The sequence below is a fragment of the Schistocerca americana genome, chromosome 11 (assembly GCF_021461395.2).
Source record: "Schistocerca americana isolate TAMUIC-IGC-003095 chromosome 11, iqSchAmer2.1, whole genome shotgun sequence".
Lineage (NCBI taxonomy): Eukaryota > Metazoa > Arthropoda > Insecta > Orthoptera > Acrididae > Schistocerca > Schistocerca americana.
In genome coordinates, this window is record NC_060129.1 from 57,406,017 (window position 1) to 57,424,777 (window position 18,761).

Consider the following 18,761-nt stretch of genomic DNA (forward strand, 5'->3'; position numbering starts at 1 on the left):
CAGTGCGGAACTGTATCGAACGCCTTCCGGAGATCAAGGAAAATGGCATCTACCTGGGAGCCTGTATCTAATATTTTCTGGGCCTCATGAACAAATAAGGAAACAATCAAGGAAAATGGCATCTACCTGGGAGCCTGCATCTAATATTTTCTGGGCCTCATGAACAAATAAAGCGAGTTGGGTCTCACACGATCGCTGTTTCCGGAAGCCATGTTGATTCCTACAGAGGAGATTCTGGATTTTCAGAAACGACATACGTGAGCAAAAACATGTTCTAAAATTCTGCAACATATCGATGTCAGAGATATAGGCCTATAGGTTTGCGTATCTGCTCGACGACCCTTCCTGAATAATCGAACTACCTGTGCTCTTTTCCAATCATTTTGAATCTTACGTTCATCTAGAGACTTGCAGTACACAGCTGTTAGTAGGGGGCAAGTTGTTTCACGTACTCTGTGTAGAATCGAATTGGTATCCCGTCAGGTGCAGTTTCCTCTGGTGAGTGATTTCAGTTGCTTTTCTATTCCTTGGACACTTGTTTCGATGTCAGCCATTTTTTCGTTCGTGCGAGGATTTAGAGAAGGAACTGTAGTGCGGCCTTCCTCTGTGAAACAGCTTTGGAAAAAGGTGTTTAGTATTTCAGCTTTAAGCGTGTCATCCTGTGTTTCAATGCCATCATCATCACAGTCTGGATATGCCGTTTCGATCCAGTTACTGATTTAACGTAAGACCAGAACTTCCTAGGATTTCCTGTCAAGTTTCGACAAATCCACTGATTCATTGCAACTCAGCCCTTTGGAGTTTTACGATTGGCTCGTTGATACTATTCACGAAGCATGAGATTCATACTATCTATTTTGATTCTGATAACTGTGTCGTTTTCGTTAAGTTTTTTGATCCACTACAGGTAGATAGGTTGCTTGTACTTCATGGTTCTCAGGTTCCGTTTAAGCACTGAGATAGTTCCATAAGTATGGTGCTTCTTGCTAACGACGAACTGAATTATATGAATGTGTGAGTGTTAAATCTCCCGCCAGAAGCTGACAACAGATTACTTTTGTCTCTTATAGTGATGCGAGGGGTATACGCTGCGAACGCTAGTCCACTCAATACCGATTGTAATTCTGTAGCAGGATCCGTTCAGCGGAGATGGTAGTCAAACAAAAACATTACTTTCGATTTACAGATTTGTGGCTACCTATCTCATGCAACGCCTAAAGCGCAAGTAGGGACATGCTTCCACTGCAACGAAGCTGAGATCTAGTTTTCAGAAGCAGGTATTTGTGTTGAAGGTCTCCTCCGAACAGCGTCGGAATCTGGTCTCGTTTCTACTGCTCGCAAGGTTGGTGCCACGCGTACTCCGTGCGTAATTGAACAACACTAGGCCGCCTCACCAATACAGCACCGCCCTGAAATTGTTGTTAGCAAACTTTCAGTGTCCACAGTGCTAGATGAGACATGTCGTGTGCAGGACAGTGAGGAGTCGGACACATCTACCCCTCACACACCGCCCCCTCAAGTGAGTCTGTTGGTTGCTGTATCCTGTAGTGCTGAGTCCTGCACTACTAACAGGGTCGATGGTGCGGAAGTGGAAGCAGAGGTGGCTAGTGTCTCTCCTAGTATACCTCCCACAGCGGCAGTAACTCCTGCAGAAATATGTAAATGTGGGGAGTTGCAGTGATTAAACAGCAGAAAACTGAAGTGCTCCTAAATTTTACTGTTCCGTTGACTTCACCTATTCAGGCGACGTCGGAACGGCCTTCGGTTGTTACTCCCACAGAGGGTAATGGTTTCCAGGAAGTCCTACCTGTCGACCAAGATGTAGTGCTGCATGTACCCTCTCTTGTGCGTTGATCATAATTTCAAGTCTCTAATTCTAATTGTTTTTCAGCTTCTTTGGTTAACGTTCAACAACGAAAAACGAATGGAACGCCGTTTCAGAAAACATCGTTCTTGTGCAACGCAGCTAGCTCTTTATTCGCACGGTGTAATGTCCGCTATCGACAGGGGTTCTCAAGTTGATTCCGTATTTCTATATTTCCGGAAAGCTTTTGACACCGTTCCTCACAAGCGACTTCTAATCAAGCCGCGGGCCTATGGGGTATCGTCTCAGTTGTGCGACTGGATTCGTGATTTCCTGTCAGGAGGGTCGCAGTTCGTACTAATAGACGGCAAATCATCGAGTAAAACTGATATCAGGTGTTCCCCAGGGAAGCGTCCTGGGACCTCTGCTGTTCCTGATCTATATAAATGACCTGGGTGACAATCTGAGCAGTTCTCTTAGGCTGTTCGCAGATGATGCTGTAATTTACCGTCTAGTAGGGTCATCCGAAGACCTGTATCAGTTGCAAAGCGATTTAGAAAAGATTGCTGTATGGTGTGGCAGGTGGCAGTTGACGCTAAATAACGAAAAGTGTGAGGTGATCCACATGAGTTCCAAACGAAATCCGTTGGAATTCGATTACTCGATAAATAGTACAATTCTCAAGGCTGTCAATTCAACTAAGTACCTGGGTGTTAATATTACAAACAACTTCAGTTGGAAAGACCACACAGATAATATTGTGGGGAAGGCGAGCCAAAGGTTGCGTTTCATTGGCAGGACACTTAGAAGATGCAACAGGTCTACTAAAGAGACAGCTTACACTACACTCGTTCGTCCTTTGTTAGAATATTGCTGCGCGGTGTGGGATCCCTACCAGGTGTGATTGACGGAGGATATCGAAAGGGTGCAAAAAAGGGCAGCCGTTTCGTATTATGACGTAATAGGGGAGAGAGTGTGGCAGATATGATACGCGAGCTGGGATGGAAGTCATTAAAGCAAAGACGTCTTTCGTCACGGCGAGATCTATTTACGAAGTTTCAGTCACCAACTTTCTCTTCCGAATGCGAAAATATTTTGTTGAGCCCAACCTACATAGGTAGGAATGATCATCAAAATAAAATAAGAGAAATCAGAACTCGAACAGAAAGGTTTAGATGTTCGTTTTCCCCGCGCGCTGTTCGGGAGTGGAATGGTAGAGAGATAGTATGATTGTGGTTCGATGAACCCTCTTCCAAGCACTTAAATGTGAATTGCAGAGTAGACATGTAGATGTATATCGTGATACCAAGCGTTTCCCTCTTTGTCGTCTCAATACATACCTATGACACAAGAGTAACATAATGAGTCAGATGTTGTGGTCTATGTTGAAGAACGATAATTACAATGTGTCTGGAGAAACAGGGGCTATCAGTTTCTTATTGCGAAGAGGCAAAGTAGCTTCGACTATGACCAATCTTAACTGAACGGAAAGCTGCTAAGAACTGCCTCCAGAATGATATGTGGATAGCTGCAAAACTTTAATAGTAGCCGGTAGTTCCGACGTTTACACAGGTCCGAATGTCTCGTTCACCGATATATTGATACTACCAGACCCGCTCTCCTACATGAAGTCCGTGTATTACACAGAAATTATAGTTTTTAATAGTACACGTTAGTTTTAGAGTAGTAATTGTCTTTGCCCTAATTGGGGCATGGTTTCCAAAGATTGGGTTCGCTCCAGTTTTATATTATTGAGAATTCAAGCACGAGGGACTGTGGACATCATATTCCGCATGAGCCGCTACTAATGATAGATTTTTCCTCTGTCGTCATCAAGTCTACTCCGATACTGCTTAAGTGCGTGGCCGGAAAGCATACGATGTCGCAGCACTCCTTCGTGGCGGAAGAAACAAATGGAACGAAAACGCTTTGGGAACAGAGTTTGCGCGATTCGAATGCCGAGCAGAAAATAAAGTGAAGTACATCGCTACATTTGACGCTTCTAAACTACCATGTTCCTAACGATCGATTGAATGTACACCATTTAAACGTTTTAACCGCGTATTAGAGCCTGTCTCAGTGAGAAGGGTGTAAGGAAACGTTCTGTCTACTGTAGGGATCGCGTATGTGGCGTTGCAGAGTCGGTCGTACTAAACACGACGCCAGCGTCCATGTTAAGACAATTCAATTGTGTATCACAAAAATGGTTCAAATGGCTCCTAGCACTATGGGACTTAACATCTGAGGTCATCAGTCCCATAGACTTAGAACTAGGTAAAACTAACTAACCTAAGTACATCACACACATCCATGTCCGAGGCAGGATTCGAACCTGCGACCGTAGCAGCAGCGCTCTTGCGGACTGAAGCGCCTGGAACCGCTCGGATGTATATCAGAGAAAAAGGTCTACCGCGAAGTGTGTAGAATTGTATGCGTAAATTTCCGAAGGTACGTAACTACATCTTCATACGTGTTTCCAGTCCTGGGTTCACAGCGGTGACTTGTCGGCACTGCTTAAGATACAAGTGCTTGCCGACCATCACAAACACCCGTCTAACAAACTCTTTACAGGCTGCCCAGTGACGAAGCATTGAGGAAAAGTTGACACTCTCTTTCAAAGGGAGAATTTCAAGCGAAATGACTGCTAAAACCCCGTGGCAAACGTCTTTCAAAATCCTTGCATTGGGCGACAGTGGGGTAGTCACATCTAAGACTCTACGAACGGTGACGATATTTGACAAGACATAATTTTAATTTTTAGACCACTATACGAGTGTCCTCTACAAGTTACGTTTCTTCACATCTTGCAAAAAATGGTTCAAATGGCTATGAGCACTATGGGACTTAACATCTGAGGTCATCAGTCCCCTAGAACTTAGAACTACTTAAACGTAACTAACCTAAGGATGACACACACATCCATGCCCGAGGCAGGATTCGAACCTGCGACCTTAGTGGTTGCGCGTTTGCAGATTGAAGCGCCGATAACCGCTCGGCCACCCCGGCCGGCGACATGTTACACTTCTTATCATGATACTGTGTCGGTATGTGTATTAGAATAAGCAACATCGTACATAATAAAGCGTTCCACACGTGTTGCAGAACAGATCACCAGAAAAGTATATGCTTCCTCCTAAACCGATATTTCGTCTTCTCCTCTTGTGGAAACGTTCAGCTGAGTGAGTCACCGTCCACCATGAACAGGAGTTCATCGAATAACTAAACGTTTGCTGTCGTTCCACCTAGCCAGCGAAAGAAGGATAGCCATCGCATTGGCACTGCGAGTTTTGGGGAACTTATGTTAACTCAGTTACTACATGGGTAACATTAAAACAACAAGGAGACCAGTTGTTGAAATCAGTACTTGATACCAGCTATAGATGAGATACGACTGTGTCGTAAAGAATTTGTTTCAAACGTGAACACGGCAGGGAGAGTGAAATGCATCGCCTATATCCGTATGGTCCAAGGTATGAAACGTAGTGCGTGTATAGAGTTTTACACAGACCAATGAGCAGCATATAACGCATTCAATGGAGTGTAAACAAAAGCTTTGGTAGCCTTCGTTCCCGCGACCGGCGCTGCCCAGGAACACGAGGAAAGAATGTGGATGACGCAAGTTTGTTTATCTTATTTTCTACCGCCTTTTCAGTCAAATAATGTTTGACTCGAATGTCGTCTATCTCCTCACATCTGCAGTGTGTGAAGGTCCTCGACAGATAATTTTTTTTTATGTTGCCAGATAAGAATTGAATCTGTCGAAACAGGGAAACAACAGCTGGACACATTGTCACGAAATGAAAGTGTCCCACGCTGGGTTTAAATTACGCGTCGATACAAAGCGGATGACGTCATCAACATCTTGATTGCAGTGTCACACTCGATGGCTGGTGACAAAGTGTGTGTTATTCGTACAAATGTAATTAAGATTTCGCCTTGACTCGACAGGAATCTAAGTCTTTCTGTTATGAGTCTTCATAACCTGGGAATGTGAAAGCGCTACACCTCTTACCGCACAACTCGTGTGATCCAGGTGAGCATAACAATAATATCACACTCTTTAATCGGCGCGGATATAAATGTTTTGATGGTATCCATTGGCGATTTGTACACATGCATTTTGGAATGTTTTCTCACACAATCTCCTCCTCCTCAGGAGTTTAGGTAAACATCAGCTGGAGATATGTGTAACAGAAGGCCAAGGCCATCCATGAATGTGTGGAGTGCGAAACGAAAGAGCACCGTCCGGACGCATTAAAATGGTGCAACTGGCCAGGAACTAGGAATGTGATCCACACGTAGGAATGGGCAACCATCTTGTTAATGGCGGCCTATACCAGGTTCTGCTGTGGGCACATTTTAAAAAAAGTGTTCTCTCTTCATTTACCCATTGCCGCAGTGGTAACACCGGTTCCCGTGAGATCACCGAAGTTAAGCGCTGTCTACATCTACATCTACATCCACATTCATACTCCGCAAGCCACCTGACGGTGTGTGACGGAGGGTACCTTGAGTACCTCTATCGGTTCTCCCTTCCAGTCTCGTATTGTTCGTGGAAAGAGTCTCTGTGTGGGCTTTAATCTCTCTGATTTTATCCAACATGGTCTCTTCGCGAGATATACGTAGGAGGGAGCAATATACTGCTTGACTCCACGGTGAAGGTATGTTCTCGAAACTTCAACAAAAGTCTGTTCCGAGCTACTGAGCGTCTCTCCTGCAGAGTCTTCCACTGGAGTTTATCTATTATCTCCGTAACGCTTTCGCGATTACTAAATGATCCCCTAACGAAGCGCGCTGCTCTCCGTTGGATCTTCTCTATCTCTTCTGTCAACCCTATCTGGTACGGATCCCACACTGCTGAGCAGTATTCGAGCAGTGGGCGAACAAGCGTACTGTAACCTACTTCCTTTGTTTTCGGATTGCATTTCCTTAGGATTCTTCCAAAGAATCTCAGTCTGGCATCTGTTTTACCGACGATCAACTTTATATCATCATCCAATTTTAAATCATTCCTAATGCTTACTCCCAGATAATTTATGGAATTAACTGCTTCCAGTTGCTGACCTGCTAAATGATAAGGAGTCTTTCTTTCTATGTATTCGCAGCACATTACATTTGTCTACATTGAGATTCAATTGCCATTCCCTGCACCGTGCGTCAATTCGCTGCAGATCCCCCTGCATTTCAGTACAATTTTCCAATGTTACAACCTCTTGATATACCACAGAATCATCAGTAAAAAGCCTCAGTGAATTTCCTATGTCATCCACAAGGTCATTTATGTATATTGTGAATAGCAACGGTCCTACGACACTCCCCTGCGGCACACCTGAAATCACTCTTACTTCGGAAGACTTCTCTCCATTGAGAATGACATGCAGCGTTCTGTTATCTAGGAACTCTTCAATCCAATCACACAATTGGTCTGATGGTCCATATGCTCTTACTATGTTCATTAAACGACTGTGGGGAACTGTATTGAACGCCTTGCGGAAGTCAAGAAGCACGGCATCTACCTGGGAACCTGTGTCTATGGTCATCTGAGTCTCGTGGACGAATAGCGCGAGCTAGGTTTCACACGATCGTCTTTTTCGAAACCCATGCTGATTCCTACAGAGTAGATTTCTAGTCTCCAGAAAAGTCATTATACTCGAAAATAATACGTGTTCCAAAATTCTACAACTGATCGACGGTTATAGGTCTATAGTTCTGCACATCTGTTCGACGTCCCTTCTTGAAAACGGGGATGACCTATGCCCTTTTCCAATCCTTTGGAACGCTACGCTCTTCTAGAGACCTACGGTACACCGTTGCAAGACGGGGGGCAAGTTCCTTCGCGTACTCTGTGTAAAATCGAACTGATATCCCATCAGGTCCAGCGGCCTTACCTCTTTTGAGCGATTTTAATTGTTTCTTTACCCCTCTGTCGGGTGTGGCTGGCACTCGGATGGGTGACCATCCAGGCTGCCCTGCGCTGTTGCCATTTTTCTGGGTGCACTCAGCCTCGTGATGCCAATTGAGGAGGTACCCGACCGAATGGTAGCGGCTTCGGCCAAGAATACCATCATAACGACTGGGAGAGCGATGTGCTGACCCCACGCTCCTCCTATGCGCATCCTTCACTCAGGATGACACGGCGGTCGGATAGTCCCGGTAGGCCCCTCGTGGCCTGAAGACGGTGTGCTTCATTTACCGCCTTCATTCGTGAGAGAGTTAAAATGTTAACATTTTGGGGCGCTTGCCGCAACAATCAGTCTGTAAGGCAGTGACAAAAGTGTGTGTCGCGTTATTATAGGCACCTTACGTGACCCTACAGAGTCGGTAGTAATGAAAAGAAGGACTATGCATCGTTAGTCAATTGCCAAAGTAGTGAAAATGAAACAAAACGTTTAACTGCGTTGGTCAAATTTTTCCCATCATAGTCAGTAACGACGAAATACTTTTACAGCGTCTGTGATTTGAAAGCGACGTCTTATAGACTGTTAAAAACGGTGAAATTAACTCCTGTTTGTGTCTCGATATGTGTCTAAAATACATGGACAATAATCTATGTTTCCAAGTAATTCGTTTTTTCTCCCGAACAGAGGCAAACACTGTTCTACTTGTTAACAGTTTCGACTGTACTGAAAGGTGGTAAATTTCACCTCATGGCCTTCATCGAGGCGAGCTAGTAGACTTTAATACTTGCTGCGAGTTTCCGTGTATTAACTGAGCAGGCAAGGTGACGGTACGACAGGCACGATGTGTACACGGGACACAACATTCATATGATGAAAATTTCGGAAACCGTTCTTCTCTAGTCATATTTGCATGTTAAACCTTAACCGGTTTTGCTGGTCCTAACAAACGCCCACGCTACGAGATTCATAATTTTCAAACCCATGGTCTCTGCAGTGCCACCGTCATCACTACTGGGAATTTTTATCGGTGTTTTCCTAATGTGAAGAGTAGACATTAACAAATATTGGAGAGTATGGTTTTTCTACGGACACCAGCGAAATAGTAATGATGATGATGATGATGATGATGATGATGAGGTTCCAGATAAGGGGATGTTCAAAAGTATTATCCACGTCCGTTAAAGCGTTCGAAGGTGCTTTATTGCGTGACCGAAATTACGCTCGTTGTGGAAAAACGCCATGGCTGGTGTAAGAATGTTCCACCCAAACGTTTAGGTGTTTAGGGATGGCCAGAAAACTCCTGATCAGGTAAAGACACATTTCATACCACTGTGCACAGTTAGGGGATGCTTTTGCCTCTGGCCGCTGGTAGTGTGCGGGGGCCTTAGCCCGAAAGTGAGTCGGTGGCTGTGGCTATAGCTTTCAGTTCAAAAAAAAAGAAGTGTCCAAATGTGCGTGAAATCTTATGGGACTTAAAACTACTAAGGTCATCAGTCCCTAAGCTTACACACTACTTAACCTAAATTATCCTAAGGACAAACACACACACCATGCCTGAGGGAGGACTCGGACCTCCGCCAGGACCAGCCGCACAGTCCTTGACTGTATCGCCCTAGACTGCTCTGCTAATCCCGGGCAGTTTTCAGTTCTCAGAACTGTTTTTCTCACACACCGACATAGCTACATTAGACATCTGCCTGTCACACGTTACAATTCGCAGCCCTGAAGCGGAAGAGGGCTGCAAGTATGTGGACTTGAAGAGTAAAGACGTAGAATGTTAATAACGCTTGTTTAATTTACAGCTCTTCAACAACTTCCACTCAAGAAATCGGAATCATTACTTTTCAGCTGGTAGATGAATCTGAGTCACACTGGGAAACACGGAGATATGAAGTTTTCTTGGTGTCTTCTTATATACCTACGGCACAAGAACAGTAACACGTGGAATCAAATAGCCATAATGTATCTCTCCTGGCCAGAATCTAAGTTTATCAAATATATTTACAATTTCAACTACACTGTCTCACATCCTCCAAGTATGTCAACAACTAGAATTTGGTAGGCTACCAGCTGCAAGTTTCCAGGTTCATACTGAGGCACCGGTATGGACAATACAACAAACTCGGCGTTTACATGAGGCACAAAACTGGCAGCATTAAAATACTGAGAAGCCTTTTTCCGTTGTACTGGTTACATGTCAGACCCGTATCGATTTTGTTATAAGGATGTTTCGAGCGCCTGTTAGTGTTACACGCTTGGAAAACAGTTGCTCCTGTCTACACGAACTTAGCAGTACTTCCGTAATATTTTTTTTTAGAGCGGCAGAGTATAATTTCCTGTTGGACTACAGTGGAAGCTTATGGTGGTGGAGCAGACTCCACAAGAAGAGGTGTCTAAAAATGAAAAACACATCAGTCGATGCTTTCGAAGCTGATTTATTAACGCCCTATCACTAACGCACACTGATTCCTGCGTTTCTGAAGAAATGAATTTTTTTATTTGTTTATTTATTTTTAAATTTCCGTAAGTCTCATCTTTGTTCTGATATATTCCTAGCACACTTTGAAAATGTAAAAGGCGCACATCTTTCCGAACAGTTTTAACTCTGCCGGTTATAGCTGCCAACTAAATAACTGAAAATCACCTTATATTGTGATTCAGCAAAAGGATCACGCGACCGTTGCAGACGACCTTTTGTCAAGTATACTGTCCATTCTCCATTCTATTTGAATAATCTACAGCACAAACCGGTAACAGAACGATGTGCGCAACCTATATCTACACATATTTCAAAACCGTGCCTCAATAAAGCTCAGACGCGCATATTATGCTAGAATTATTGTTTACCATCTGAATCGCGAACGTCACACTAATAGACTAACGTACACAAACGTATCTAGTCCAGAAATGGTTTCTGTTAATGACGCATAGTACTACTTGTTGAGTGTGTCCTACGTGGGGTTACCAAAAGCGGATTCCATCCCACAAAACAGCCTCTGGCTGCTCATATAAAGACTTTATATCGACTCTAGAAATGCAGTTACCGATGAAAGACTTCCACCTCCACAATCGATATTCGCTCCCACGTAGCCGCCCAACCATTTTGAAAAATGCTTACGTTGTCACGTTCCTTCTTGCTTCCAAATACGTTGGTTAATGTGTACAAAGTTATTTCATGCGGTGTGAAGCTATGCAATGGGCAGAAAGTTACTTATTGCTCGGCATTTAACTGAAGAAACAGCACTTAATTTTTTATTTCATCGAAAGATACAGAAACTGTTATAGTTTTGCTACATTACAGAAATCGATGTGATACGTAGCAGCCCTGCATCGCGTATCACTGGCTAATTTCTAAACTGCCGCAACCACAAGCAGCGTCTCACTTGGTGGCAAAGACTCTCGTTCATAGCCGGTGGCTGGAGACAGAGAAAATGGCAATTGAGTGGACAGGAATATGAACGTGCCCATACGAAGTCGCACGTTTTGCAACCACTCTGGCGTCGAATAATCCTCCACCAGCGACCAGTACACTTATTTGTAGAACGCTCGTAACCAGGTTAAAAAAAATGGTTCAAATGGCTCTGAGCACTATGGGACTTAACATCTGAGGTCATCAGTCCCCTTGAACTTAGAACTACTTAAACCTAGCTAACCTAAGGACATCACACACATCCATGCCCGAGGCAGGGTTCGAACCTGCGACCGTAGCGGTCGCGCGGTTTCAGACTGAAGCGCTTAAAACCGCTCGGCCACACCGGCCGGCTCGTAATCAGTCTGTGTTGGTTGTGGGGCGTTAACAAATCGGCTTCGAACGTATTTTTCAGTTTTGGACACCCCTTCTTGTGCAGCCTGCTCCAATCCCATAAGTTTCCACTGTCGTCTAACAGAGAATAACGCTCTCCCGCCCTACAGGAGTGTCAGTCACGCTACTATGGGATAACAAACGCCACCCCATAGAAACGGTATTAATGAAAGCAAAGGATGTGCACTGTTGGTCAATTGCCATAGCATTGAAAACGAGACAAAATTTTTAGCTACATTACTCACATTGTTCTTATCATCGTCAGTAATGACGAAATATTTTTGTATATAATTATAGCGAACAAAATTCAATCAAAAAATTAAAAAAAATTAAATTAGAGTGGAGTGGGGCACTATTTACAAGGGAACCTCCCCATCGCACCCCCCTCAGATTTAGTTATAAAAACTGAACACAGATCAATCGAGAAAACAGGAAGAAGTTGTGTGGAACTATGAAAAAAATAAGCAAAATATACAAACTGAGTAGTCCATGCGAAAGATAGGCAACATCAATGACAGCGAGCGTGTACTTAGGAGCGCCGTGGTCCAGCGATTAGCGTGAGCAGCTGCGGAACGAGAAGTCGTTGGTTCATGTCTTCCCTCGACTGAAAAGTTTGTTTATTTTCAGATAATGATCAAAGCTCAGGCACTCACACATAATGAACTTTGCTCTGCAGAATTCCAGGACATGTTCAGATTTGCTTGGACATATGCAGTATTTTATGGTCTACACACGGAAAAATTTGAAAACGTTAAAAACAAACTGTGACTGTGAAACTGTTGCATTCGTTTGTTGCAGTTTATGTGACAATCTCTTATTTTTTCATCACTTTTTTGGGAGTTATTATCACATCCACAAGAAAACATAAATCGGGCAAGGTAGAAGAATCTTTTTACCCATTTGCCAAGTGTACAAGTTAGGTGGGTTGAGAACATATTCCTGTCATGTGACGCACATGCCGTCACCAGTGTCGTATAGAATATATCAGACGTGTTTTCCTGTGGAGGAATCGGATGACCTATGACCTTGCGATCAAATGTTTTCGGTTCCCATTGGAGAGGCACGCCCTTTCGTCTACTAATCGCACCGTTTTGCGGTGCGGTCGCAAAACACAGACACTAAACTAATTACACTGAACAGAGACATCAATGAACGAACGGACAGATCATAACTTTGCGAAAATAAAGAAAGTAAATTTGTCACCCGAGGAAAGGGTTGAACCAAGGACCTCTCGTCTCGCAGCTGCTCACGTTAATGACGGGACCACGGCGCTCATGCGCGCACACTCTCCTTGGTGTTGCCTATCTTGCGCATGGACTACTCAGTTTGTATATTTTGCTAATTTTTTCCATAGTTCCACACAACTTCTTCCTGTTTTCTCGATTGATCTGTGTTCAGTTTTTCAAGGCCTATCAACTGTGCCGACTTATAACTAACTCTGAGGGGGGTGCGATGGGGAGGTTCCCTTGTTAGTGTGCAAAATAGATGTGGACCTCAATCTGCCTCAGCTACTCCAGCAACCCTGTCACCATCAGTGAACAGGACTCTAGCAACGCTGTCGCTGCGACTGAACAAGATGCAAGCAACGCTGTCGATGTGACTCAAGGAGATCCAAGCAAGACCCTCATCATGAGTGGGCGAGACTCTGGCAACGCTTGCGCTGCGATCGAAGAAGGAGCGAGAACCTTGAGTGATGAAACTTGTGGACCACCTCTCTCCATCTTTGACTTCATCAGAGAACTTCGGAAAATCGTTCGCTGACACCTGGGTTCCTCTCTACGAAGAGAAGTACATCCTCATCGAGAAACATGTTTGCGTTTTTGTATGGTGTTCCAAGCCGAGAATCTTCTCCTTCGAGACTGACTGGAAGCAACTCGCTTGAAGAGAGCAACGCAAGTTGACTGTCTTGGTCAACAACATTCACGTCAAATATATCCAACGTTTGAAAGGTTACAGGAAATTATATAACATAAGATAGAGCCTTTAATATTTTGTATCCAGCACGTACAGCAGGGTGCAATATTGCATTAAGCATCAATTGTCAGGTTATATCTACAGGCATGTCAGATTTGTAAACCTTTTCACTATCCAGTGCTAGACGTTCTCCTCTCAGAAAGAATAAAATTAGTACTACTGAACCGTCAATTGCAAAGTCAGTACCCTCTTCAGTTGCTCATATCTCTGCTTTAAGTCTATTGGTATTTGCAAGTAACTTGAACCATTTTTATGCTCTTTTAAATGTGTGTTTATTTCGTCGAAACTTATTGACACTCTGCCATACTCACAATATTCACTCAGTGAGTGTGTATGTATGCTTGAGTGTTTGCAGCTTAGTATGATCTATTTATCATATATGCAAACATCTGCCCGCATCTCGTGATCGTGCGGTAGCGTTCTCGCTTCCCACGCGTTCGATTCCCGGCGGGGTCAGGGATTTTCTCTGCCTCGTGATGGCTGGGTGTTGTGTGCTGTCCTTAGGTTAGTTAGGTTTAAGTAGTTCTAAGTTCTAGGGGACTGATGACCGTAGCAGTTAAGTCCCATAGTGCTCAGAGCCATTTTTTTTGCAAATATCTGCATCATATTTATTTGCTGCATCTGCTGTTGCAATAAAAGACAAATACACATTGTAAAAAATTTTGTTTATTAACGTTTCTTATGTACTAAAAATAAAAAAGTTGTTGACACATATCTTATTATTCATTCTGCCTTGCATCCCTGCAGTATTGAACAAACAGTTTTCTTATAGCCTATAAATTCTGCTTGTATTTCATTGTGTTCAAACTAACATGACCAACGATATATTTTGGTTCTCCATCTGTAAACAAAGTTCTGCAGACTTAATGTTTATAGGAGTTATGGTACCAGACTTCGGTACTTCAAGCATACATACATTTATGTGTTGTTCTAAATTATCTTGTATGTACATGTCATGTACATAATTTACAACATCGTTAAATAACGCTTTCACATATAGTTGCCACCGACATTGTCTATTGCAATCCATATTGCACTTTATAGCGGATACAACTTCATAACATTTCAAAGTTTTAATTAAACACAGTGTGAAGAGACCTGTGATGATGATGATGACAACTTTAATACAGGAGTTGCCATATTGCTACAGATGTTCATGTCAGGAGGTAGTTGAGATGGATCGTAGTGTGTTTTCATTGACCTCTCAGTGTGCTTCATTGGCCTACATTGCTCTCCCTGCTCATCTCTGTAAATTGTCTTTTAGCATTACGACGAATATTCTCAGTTTCTACTATAACTTCACATTCACAAAGATATACTAATCTTACATTTGCATGCTGTTAACATGTATGTACTGGTGAAGTGTAGCATTCTGAAATGAACTGACAATATGAGATGACTGTATGTAACTCTCCGCATTATAGATGACCTTGGAATCCTAAGACTTAAGGCAGTGGCATGTAAAAATTATACAGCACAACTGAAGGGCAGTTACAAATATTTTGAGCAGTGAAGACATAATGAGAATTACACTGTACAACGATTCTCATCAGTAAGTACTATTTCAATGTTCATGGCCCAGTGCACCTCAGGATACAGAGACCAAGACCATGGGAGCAGCATAATTGTTAAATTCATGCCTAATTATCTCTTGAAATTATGACATTCATCTCAGGATCCGGGAAACAGACCCAGGGTAATTGCATATCGTGATGGTTAAACACGTAGATAATCGAATCAGCTCGTTTGAGGATAAAGAGATCTCTGAATATGCGCAACTGGATCATCATCATGTGACGCCATGACAGGGTGGTGGGGCATGCACCCACCTCAGAGAGTGTTGCAACATGTGACCTTGTTGTTGTTAAAACATAGAGGCTAGGGCAAATGGAATACTTATAAAGTGACGCTGAAATGTCTGTTAAAAAGCACTGACCCACTGACCCCCTGCTTTAGATAAGCGCATCTGCCTAGTCCAGTACTGATCCAGTTCATGATGCTCTACTGACATCCAGGGAAATCGAATCGTTCTCTCTGCATGAAAGGGTCCCTGACTAGATGTTTGTTCACTACTGATGACTGCGCTTACTGAATTTCCCATGAATGATTGACAATGAAAGAGCATACAACAAGGTTTTTGCTGTGCACCGTGAGGTTTTCTTTGATTTCAAGCGTTGGCATTCTGGCTTTGCAATATCTCGATGAATGGGTAGGTGAGAATTCTTCTGAATGTTTTTCCAGACCTTTAGGAGAGCTGATCTTCTCACAGCTGGAGGTGGGATGACACTGAGAACAGGAAGTCCTTGCATCTCGTAAAGTCTGATTGAATTGCACACCTGTTTTCTTAGTGTGAGCACTATTGATCCTTGTCGAACGTAATCATCAGTAACGGATCACCTATGATAGGGTTAAAGTTATGGATATTAAAACACGAGCATAATCTCCCCATAAAGTACCACCAAACTTTTAAAGACCTGCCTCTCGTTTTGACTTTAGCGGCTACAATTGAAAGATGCTGCTTTTAAATTAGGAGCTAGGTATTACGGTGTAATGCAATACAGCAAGACTTGGCCTCTGAATCTGAGATCTGGAATGTAATATGACTGTCTTGTGCATAGATATAATGCAAATAAAACTGAGGATCTAGGTGGAGCCATCATTTCTTGAAGTATACATCCAAGACTTCCCTATCAGTGGATGAAGAGGTTTCAGCACCAGAAACGTTGTGGCTCTGGACCACCAAGCAAATGTCATCAGCATAAATCAGTATTCTTGAAGACGTTCTGGTAAGCTGTGGACGTACCGACCAAAAAGTTGAAACCCCAGCGCAGACACTTGAAGTAAACCATCATCCAGTTTAAGTACCCTGCATCAGTCTTAGTAATAAAAGATGTGAAATTATCTATTGCTTAGAATGTTGTAAAGTAAGTCCTTAATTTTGCGGCATGAGATAACACTCGTGATATCTTAAAGAAATCCTTCTCACCAAGCAGTGTCGCAGGCAGCTGATGGGCCCAAAAAGGCAGCTGCACTTACTAATTTCTGCTCATACCTATTTTCGATATAAGTAACGAGAGAGAGTATCTCTTCATTAAATTAATTTCTGTTTTGAAGCTGGTCTATTGCCTTTATTTTTAAAGCAAGAGTGTTTTTGTTCTCCCTATACGACCAGAGTTGCATTCTGTAACTTTGTTGGTGTAACCAACAGTCTATTGAAAATAAGGCTCATTAGTGTACATGGTACATTTTCATTATTTCAGTTTGCTTATTTCTATGATTTCTTAAAACAGTTCACTGTTCAGATTGACCTGCCAGGTACTTTCCATTTACTTATACAGCGTGGTCCGTTGATAGTGACTGGGCCAAATATCTCACGAAATAAGCATCCAACGAAAAAACTACAAAGGACGAAACTCGTCTAGCTTGAAGGGGGAAACCCGATCGCGCTATGGTTGGCCCGCTAGATGGCGCTGCCGTAGGTCAAACGGATATCAACTGCGTGTTTTTAAATAGGAACCCCCATTTTTTATTACATATTCGGGTAGTACGTAAAGAAATATGAATGTTTTAGTTGGACCACTTTCAGTCACGATCAATGGACCACCCTATATAGTTCCAAAATATGCTGTCAGGTGATGTCGTTCAAGCCTGCGTAATTCATAGCGAAACAGTATTTACCATGAGTGGCGAATTATCACTTCATACTACATGACTTTCATTGCGTGGAACTAACGTATGTAACTGTAGATTTTTAAAGTCAGTTAAACCTAAGGAAATTTTCTGTTTCTTTTTCCTGTTACAGCCCCGATGTTGGTTGTTTCATAAGCAAAACTTGGAATGAACAGTAAAGCATTGCGGTTTTGCGATCAAGAATATTAAGAGATTGTAATTTTAATGTTTCATAAATACGTACGATTCCTAATTTCCAACATCTGATAAGTCAGATCTTAGTAATATGTGATTATGATTACGATCATTTCAAGTAGGCTTTGTTAAAAGATATCAGTTTATAAGTTGCTGATCCCAATTACAGTCACTCCATGCAGGCAAGAGGTAAAAATCAAAATCTTTTAGTACAAGCAGCCATCTGCCTTGCCAAACGTGTTACTCTTTGAACTGCAATGCGCTTAATGGTGTTACCACGTTTATTTTTAAGCTTGGGCTCTTATTTCGTTTGGACACCGAGCATAATCCGGGTGGATTATGTAATTCTGTGAGATACAGTAAAGAACTTGAAAGAGCAGCTGAATCGAATGGACAGTGTCTTGCAAGGAGAATATAAGATGAACATCAACAAAAGCTAAACGAGGATGATGAAGTATAATCAAATTAAATTAGGTGATGTTAAGGGAATTAGATTAGGCAATGAAGCACTGAAAGTAGTAGATACGCTTTGCTGTTTGGGCAGCGAAATAGCTGATGATTTCCAAAGTAGAGAGGATATAAAATGTAGACTGGCAATGGCAAGAAAAGTATTTCTGAGGAAGAAAAATTTATTAACTTCAAATATAGACTTAAGTTTTGGAAAGTCCCTACTGAAGCTATTTTTATGGAGTGTAACCATGTATATAAGTGAAACATGCGTGATAAACGGTTTAGACATAAAGAGATTAAAGAGAATACCAGTTTTCGATAAAAGGTGATACAGAAGAATGTTGTGGTTGGGTAGTTCACGTAACTAATGAGGATATACTGAGTAGAATTCGAGGGACAAGAAATAAGTGGCATCAAATGACCAAATGGAGGGATCAGTCCTGAAAAGTCAAGAGATAACCAATTTACACTACTGGCCATTAAAATTGCTTCACCACGAAGATGTCGTGCTACAGACACGAAATTTAGCCGACAGGAAGAAGATACTGTGATATGCAAATGATTAGCTCTTCAGAGCATTCACACAAGGTTGGCGCCGGTGGCGACACCTACAACGTGCTGACATGAGGAAAGTTTCCAACCGATTTCTCATACACAAACAGCAGTTGACCGACGTTGCCTGGTGAAACGTTGTTGTGATGCCTCGTGTAAGGAGGAGAAATGCGTACCATCACGTTTCCGACTTTGATAAAGGTCGGATCGTAGCCTATCGGGATTGCGGTTTATCGTATCGGGACACTGCTGTTCACGTTGGTCGAGATCCAATGACTGTTAGCAGAATATGGAATCGGTGGGTTCAGGAGGGTAATACGGAAAGCGGTATCACTAGCCATCTTATCCGCATGGCTGTAACGGATCGTGCAGCCACGTCTCGATCCCTGAATCAAAAGAGGAGGACGTTTGCAAG